Consider the following 8,225-nt stretch of genomic DNA (forward strand, 5'->3'; position numbering starts at 1 on the left):
CGGCCACCGGCGTGGAGCCCGGGCCCTGCCCGTCCCCCACCGCGGGGCAGGGCATGGCCCAGCCGCAGCAGGGACACGGGACCGGCCCTGAGGCATCCCCCAGGGTGGGTGCCGCCCCCCGTTCAAGCACCCCCCCATCGGTCTGTGCCAGGAGGGCACACGGAGGAGGCGAGTCCGCCCCGGGCTTCCACCGCCGGGGCATGGGCCGAGGCGGCGTTACACCCCCTGGGTCCGCAGCGCTCCCAACGGCCTGCTGGCAGGGATCCAACCCCGCCCCGGGCCTACACCGCCGGGGCGCCGGTCGAGGCGGGGTCACACCCACCGGTCCCGCGGCGGCCCCGTTCAACCCATCGCACCTTTGCCAGATCCCGAGCAGCCGGAGCAGCCGGGGCTCATAACCGACCAGCAGAGCCTCAATCAGGGAATCGCCTAAAGGGTCCCAAGCTGACTGTGAAAAAATCGCTTCAACCACAGGGAAAAACCCCTCAATTCTCCCATACTCACACAATAGCTGAAAGTCAGCATATTAAACATCAATCCCTCTCTGATCAGACACCGCATGCCATATTTCCAGAACCAGGCCTTCGCTGAGAGAAAGCCCAAAACCATCCATAGCCACAGGCTAGACAGTACCCTGTAACACACGTGCAAGACACGTCGGGGTTCCCCAGATGTTACGGTTGAAGATGAATAGATCACACGGACACAGGTTGAGGTGTGGTGAAAGAAAGAGCAGAATTTATTTTTCCTCCCAGGATTTATAGGCTTCTGACCAAGGCCAGGGATTGGATGGTCAGGATAACACTTTCTCACTGCACTGGCCATGAGAGATGCCCATCACAAGACGTGTAACAGAAAGAATGTACACATATCTACGTTTACAGTTACTCTCCTGGGAAAGTCCTTAGAAAACTATGTCAGCAAGCTCAGAAGCTGAGTTTTCAGGGCGACAGTCTATCTCAAGGCCATTTTCATCTTGGGACATCACTTATCTTCCAGACTACATCCTGTACCTCAATTTTAACATGTAACATCTGTAAAGCGCTGCATCTGCCTTGTAACACTGATTCTTTTGATTGCTTTGAATAATAACTTCAATAACAGTTACTATTTAGTTAGGACAAATCAATTCCTTTTACTGCAATCCCGCATTTCTCTTTTTGACCACATTGATTCATGCTTTTAAAAAAAACCAACTTGAATCTTAGTATTTTTTCTATATTCTCAATAATCTCATTTTTTGCATTCACTTTATTTCCATTTCTAATTTCTTTAACATTTCTTGTGCTGCATCAAGTTTTTTCCACTCTCTCTCAAATTTGGTTAACATTTTTTTGAGCTATTATAGTTACTTTCTGTTCAGTATTCCTTGAATTACTGAATGGATTATGGAATCATACAAGGTAGAAACAATAATCTTAAGGTAAAACACAATATCAAAAATTTTAACTTTTTCCATTATGTACTTTATAAAGGTTATCTCACCAATCAGTCTTCAGAAGAGAATTCCATTTTTGAACGGGTACATGTGTTACTCTTTTAATTTCTTCAGCAATTTTCGTGATGGCTTCTCCATGATCATTTATTTCCACACAACATTCAGATTCATTAAACTTTCTACAAACTCCCCCTACTTCAGTTAACAGATAGTCCAGGCCCATTCTGTTTTGATCTACTCATGCTCGCATTTGTGAATGTTGCTTGGCCAGCAACTTTAGGGCAGTAGAGGTATGGTTTAAAATGACTTTAACTACTGCTTGGAGCCTTATGAAGTGATTCAAAAGATAACATATTCCTCCTGGACCTCAGTATAACGAAGAAGGAGGGTTGTATAACTCCTAAGGTACGGGATCTTTTCCACTTCTGAGGTAATTCCCTATACACTCTTGGCTCACAAATCCAATATATTATGTCAGGGGCTTTCCATTTGTTACTTGTTGTATCTGGTCATTCTCAATAGAATTTTAGGTCACTTATGGATTGCTAAGGGTTAGCTCCAAGACTTTTATACTAGCACAACTAGCCGATGGAGCCCCGGCCCAGCGGGGCTGTGGGGCGAGATGGCTCCGCGGCTCCCTGGACAGCAGCCAACCCTCTGCCCCTTCCAGAGCTCGGCACCAGCGGCTGCTGGCCGGGCCTCAGGGTTGGCCGGGCACGGGAGGCTGGGGCTGGCTGCAGGTAGCGCCCGGCCGAGGGGCAGAGCCCGCGCCAACCATTCCCTCCTGCCGCTCTCTCCAGCTGGCACAGGACAGGAACCGAGCGGCGGAGGACCTGCGTCGGGCCCTGCCGTACCTGCAGAGCCCACAGGAGCCCCTGCGAGCGGCGGCCATCAGGTTCATCGGTGAGCCACGAGCCCGGGCTCCCTCCCCGCCCCGCCACAGCTCGGCCCCGGCCCCGACTGCTGCCCCGGCAGCGGCACCCGGGCCCGGTGCCCTGGAGCCCCGCCTGCCCTCGGGGCTGCTGCTGCCGGCCTCTGGCAGCCGTGCCCTTGGGCTGAGTCAGGATGCGGCACGGGCCCGGGCTGAGCCCTGCCGGGGCGGGAGGGCGTGTGAGCACAGGGCTGGCAGCGCCGCTGGCAGGGAGCTGTGCCGCTGGGGCCCTGACAGGCTCTGTGTTCCCAGGGATGGCCGGGCGGCTCCTGAGGCGGCAGAAAGAAGACCTGCAGCTAATTTACAAATGTGAGTGAGGGCAGCGGGCTGTCAGCGGGGCTGCTGGGTGGAGCTGCAAGTCCTGGACTGTCTGCGAAGGTCTCTGCTCAATGTGCGGATGAGGGGCGGCGTGGGTGGATCACTCCGAGGTTTCACGCGGGGCATTCGTGGCCAGCAGCTTCGGGCTGATCCCCTTGGTCCCTGCTCCCTGCTGGCCATGGCAAGAGCCGGCTGGGATGGCCCTGGCCGGGGGCTCTCTGTGGGCCTCCGCAGGTCTGGGAATCTGACCGTGGCTCTGTTCATCTCTCTTCCAGCCCTTAAGAACGTGGTTTGTGACACCAGCCCTGCCATCGGAAACCTGGCAATTCAAACATTTTACATCACCCAGGCAGTAGAGACGGCTCGATATTCCATCTTGGAGAACCTGCAAGTTCAGCTGCGCAGGGCATGGAGGACACGGCCTCGTCTGTTGGGCCTCAGCTGGCTGCGCTGCTGGAGCTCTGCTGGCAACTGACCCGGCAGGCTCTGTCTTTATCAGTGTCTGCTAATACCAACATTACTCAGCTAAGTTGAAAGTATTAACACAAGAACTTGATGACAGAAGCAATGTTCATCAGAGCCTCAACAATAAAGTTGCAGTTCCAAGTTTTTCAGATGTCCTACACTTGCTAAGGCATCTCCAGAAAGAAGAGTCACCAGAAAATAGCAGAGGAAATTTGAAACCCATTTCTCTTTTGGTTTTTTTTTTTTTCAGAACTTTTTTGTGGGCAACAGAGAACTCCTAATATGTGGAATGAAACGTAGTTTTTTTGCCTGAGTCATGAGTCATCCCCTCAGTTCCAACCTGATCCAGTGGTCACTTGAATCTTGGAAAGGGTCAAATCAGCAATATGAAATTTCAATTGTATTCATGAAAGTAGCTCTTTTTTCTCCATTCCCCTCCCTCTCCCAAATATATCAACACCAAGTGAGAAAGGCTCAATTTGAAAGATAATTATTACAGAATTAAACATGGACATAGCTAGTTTGCTACAAGTTCCAGCAGACAGAGAAACGAGAGCAGAATCAGAGGTTATCAAACTCAATATAAAATCCAGCTCATGCTTTCCCCAAAAGCCTCGTTTAATTTATCCAGGAATAAAAATAAAAGAAAAATGAAAAAATCATATAAAAGCATTTCACATAGTATGTCAAATACTATCATTTCCATCTGAAATGTTCATCATTATTATGTTTTCCCATAGTAAATTACAAGGTCTCCTGCACCCATCTTCCCAAAATCTGATTCTAAGTGCTTGCTAGTTTAATCCCTTAGGAAGCAAAGGTAGCCCCAAGTGTCTCTGGACAAACAGAAACTAAACAACAAAGCTTGACAACATATATTAAATTGTCAATAAACTCAATAAAGATTTTCCACGCCAGAGATAGCTATCAGCAGCTTATGAATTTTGCTAGGGCAGGTTTAGTGAAGAAAAACTAGGTCTTTATTACCAAATCCGTTAGGAGTTGTTCTACTGTACTGCCATTAGGATGGGAGTATAAACACCATGTTCTTCACAGCCTCATCCACAAAGAATTCCACCTTAAAATTAAGGCTGCTTTGGAGTTTGACCAAATGAAAATTCACTCATAAAACACAGTGCTGGCAGCATGGTCAGTCTTTGCAATACAAAACTGGGAACTAACAGCCGATTCCTGATCACATCTCCAAGGCTGAGAGTCCAGAACTGTAGTGGTGGCCAGGCCCTCGCTGACTGCCAAACCTCCAGCCATCATCCCTTCCTCTCCCAGGGACAGGCGAGAAAATGAGATCGGCAGAAACTAGAAAGCTTAAGCTAAAATCAAGAAGGTCATTGATGAAACAGACTGTAGTGGTTTAGAAACTAGCACGCAGACTTAGCTGAAAACAAATCTTATTGATCAGCAATTAAAATGAATACTTAATTCTATTATTCTGCATATTATTAGACAGTCGGAGACAGCCAAGCTGACCTCAAGCATGCTGAAGCATCGGGGCCAGGCAGTGCACATCTTCCCAGGAGCTGATTTACCCATCGTTCTCAAGTGAATTGACAATTCACAATGCCCAGAGCCCCACAGTAGAACTGCTAGGCTGCAAAATAAACAATTAGCTCTGCTTAAGAGTCAAACTCCAGCACATAGACCATATTAAAGGAAGAATGAAACCTGCAGCATTTGATGGACCTTCAATACCCTGAGGAGATGACAAATACCCCAAGATGAACAAGTTTCCAAAACACAAATCAAAGGACTGATTTTGATGGATCAAATGTTAAATAGGCCTGTGAAGTTGGAGTTGTTAGGTTGCACATGAAAGAAGGGAAAAAACCACACCCCAACCCTCAAACGCAATTTTAGATCCCTCTTGGAAAATTTGCTTTAAAAAGAGAGGAATAGATACAATCTTCCCCTCACCTGGAGATTTTAATGAATTCAAGCGAGAAAAGAACCTCTTTTGACACCAACCATCCTTAGTAGCAACATTTTGCAGCACGCAATTTGCAAAAGTTAACCTGCCAGGCAATAATACAGAAAAGAAAAATGAAAAGGAGGGCAAGGAAAATCATCTTCTGCTGAAACTGCTCTTCTACAAAAACAAAGTGATATTAAGATTCAGCCCGTGAAGAACACATACCTCAACCATGAGAGAAAAACACAATTCTTAAAAATTTCTTTGCTACATTAGAGATAGAAAATTGACTACAAATCAGGTGTTCAGTACTTGTTGCTTGTTCAGTACTCAGACATCATAATTACTACCACAATATTAGAAGAACAATCCAATAGACATATCCCAGGGATGCATTTTAATTCATTTGCTGGTGCCAGCCATGCTGTGCTTTGGTTCTATCCATCCATCCTGCTGCAAAAAGGTTCAATTGTGTTTTCACCAGCTGAGACAAATCAGCTCTTTGACTCACAGCTCACCACAGACCTCGAAACAGGAGGCAAAGATCTACACCAGTTGGCCTTTCATAACTTCTCACCCATCTATTACCTTTCTGTGGCCAGCTTCAGAAAATGGGGGGGAAGCCATTCCAAAGAACACGACCAGGGAAATCACACAGCACTCGGGACTTTTTCCAGACATCAAATTTTTAATGGATGATGTGAAGTATCACAGAAGCAATTCCTGTCCACAGAAAAAAAGATTTCAAATGGTTTTGTCTCAAAGGCAATCACTGGATGTTGAAAATTTCTGCTGCTGAAAGTTACATTAGGTCCTCAACACTGAGCAATCAATATCCCCACAATCTAAACTGTGAAATTACCACCTCGGCAAGGAGAAAATTTTCAGGATTTGCAACTCATCTCAAAACTTCAGTAGAACTGAACCAGCAGAATTTCCCTGAGATGCCATTGTGTTCTGGAACCCCTCAAATACTCACTAAAACAGACTTTACTTTCAGTAGGACAGCTGTTGATGAAAATCTGCGGTAAAACCTATGGGAAGTGGCCATGTGCACGCATCTTCCTTCCCACAGCAGGCACAATCAAATCCTCCTTTGGATGGCCTCAAAGCTGAGCAGCACTCATAGGCACAGCCTTTTCTCCCACAGACAGGCCAGTGAGCAACACGGCAGCGCCAGCCAGATGGGCAAGGACAAGAGAGAGCAGATGCCAACAAGGCTTTGAAGCTGTGCCAAGGGAGGTTTACACTGGGCGTTGGCAAGAACTTGTGCCCAGAAAGGGCCATTAGATCCTGCAATGGCCTGACAGGGGGCTGCTGGAGTCATCCTTGTGGCAGGTGGGCAAGGCAAGCCAGGCCGCAGCGCTTGGGCCCCGCTCTGCTGGCCATGGTTGCCGCCATGGCTCACAGGTTGGACTCAACATTCTCTCAGGGCTCTCTGAGGCCAGGGCGTTCTGTGCTTCTGTGACATCACAGCCTCTGGCGACGGCACGGTGCCTGGCAACTGTCGCCAGCTGTTGCTGCGCCCCAGAGCCCAGGCAGACCTGCTTGCAGAGAGACGCCCAGAGCCTCTGTGCTGCCGGCAGAGCTCTATGGCTGCTCACGGCTCTTCCTCGCTGCTGCAGCTTTACGTGCTGCTGCTCTTGGCCCATCCCCTCGACCCTTCCAGCAAACTTGAGCAGAGCACGGATGCCTCTCCTATCCTTCCGGAGGATTTCTACCCGGAGGAGACGGACCCTGAGCAGATCCTGTGGGTGTCCTGGGCAGTCCTGCTGGTTGGCGTGCTCATCATAGGCATGGCCATGGGATGGGCCCTTGAGAGAAGATTTCAGAGATGCTGGGGAGAGGTGAGGCGGGGCTGGGGGGGTCAGGGAGGCGGGATGGGGCAGACCTTGAGGGCCTCTTGGGCACCCTTTGGCCAATGCCCTGCGGCAGAAGGGGCCTGAGCTCCTGACTGGGGAATCCGGCCCAGGGGCTGAGCCCCATGGACAGCACCAAGCAGAGGCGGCCAGAGCTCTGCCTCCTGCAGCCTCTTCCCCGGGGCAGCCCAGCCCAACTGAGCCCGAGTCTCTGTCTCCGAGGCCAAAGGCAGCCCCACTTTGTGGGTGCCGGCCCCGCTCTGCCCCTCTGCCTCTTCCATGGGGATCCCTGTGCTTTGCCTTGCAGCGGAATCTCCGGAGCCCTTCAGGCCGTGCAGGGCCCCGCCACCATCGAAGACACGGCTGTCCAAAGAAGTTGATGCAGCTGCTGAGGCACAACCGTGACTTGATGCGGTTGTGCCTTCGCTCTCAGCCGAGACCAACAACCAAGACGGCGGCAAAAGAGGGCATTGGCAGGAGACTCCGCACCTCCCCGCAGCTCTGACCTCCAGCGTGGCACTCCGAATTCAGAACCTTACGGGGAATGTGTGACCAGTGCCCAGCCCAGGCACTGCGACGTTCCCCATCTTAGAAGTTAGCCACACCCCTATTGTTAGTTGTAGGATTCCCCACCACGTTTCCCCCAAGAAGTTGACCTTTCCCTTAGTGTTCAGTTCTAAACAGTTGAAGTATTGAAGTATTTTAGGCTTAAGATTCTTACCCCATAGTCTTCAAGTAACGTTGTAGTGTAGATTTTAGAAGTAGTCAAGTGAATAAAGTTCACGTTTTCTACACGTTGCTGTGTCATTGTCTTGATGTTGCACCTGAGACCTGGGGACTCCTTGAGAGATGGGTTTGCATGGCAGCTCCAGACTGCCTGCAATGGAGAGCCCGAGTGCCCCAGCAGGGTTTGCAAGAGTATGGAGGGCAGCGGGAAAGAAGAAGGTGGCCAATATTCACCTGCCTCCACCTTCCAAGGAAGCTTGGAGTCAAACCCTGTCTGCACGTCAGGGGGGACCCTAAAGGCCCCGGCAGGCATCAGGATGGCCCCAGGACGGGGGGCTCGCAGGACTCTGGGGCACCATGAAAGGAGCAGGATCATCCCTGGAATGCTGGGAGAGAAATGCAGAGACGTCTCCCCTGGGATCCAGGCAAGGGCTGAATTCAGGCAGGCAATTAGATCCACAGGCTGCCTGGGCTATGGCAGCTATCAGTCCTGCTTCATAGATTTCTGGGGGGAGTTTATCTATATAGATCTGTATTTAGTTCTTTCTATTTATCCTGTTG

General features: G+C 49.9%; 1 long non-coding RNA gene across 1 annotated transcript; it reads left to right on the plus strand.

Annotated features, from left to right (window-relative positions):
* Positions 1-736: 736 nt before the first annotated feature.
* On the plus strand, positions 737-7,732 carry LOC147645635 (uncharacterized). Its single transcript, XR_015282257.1, has 2 exons — positions 737-6,926; positions 7,246-7,732. It is a non-coding gene; the product is annotated as an uncharacterized LOC147645635 (long non-coding RNA).
* The last annotated feature ends 493 nt before the right edge of the window (positions 7,733-8,225 follow it).

This window comes from Cyanistes caeruleus, unplaced genomic scaffold (assembly GCF_971803275.1).
Source record: "Cyanistes caeruleus unplaced genomic scaffold, bCyaCae1.hap1.1 HAP1_SCAFFOLD_206, whole genome shotgun sequence".
Lineage (NCBI taxonomy): Eukaryota > Metazoa > Chordata > Aves > Passeriformes > Paridae > Cyanistes > Cyanistes caeruleus.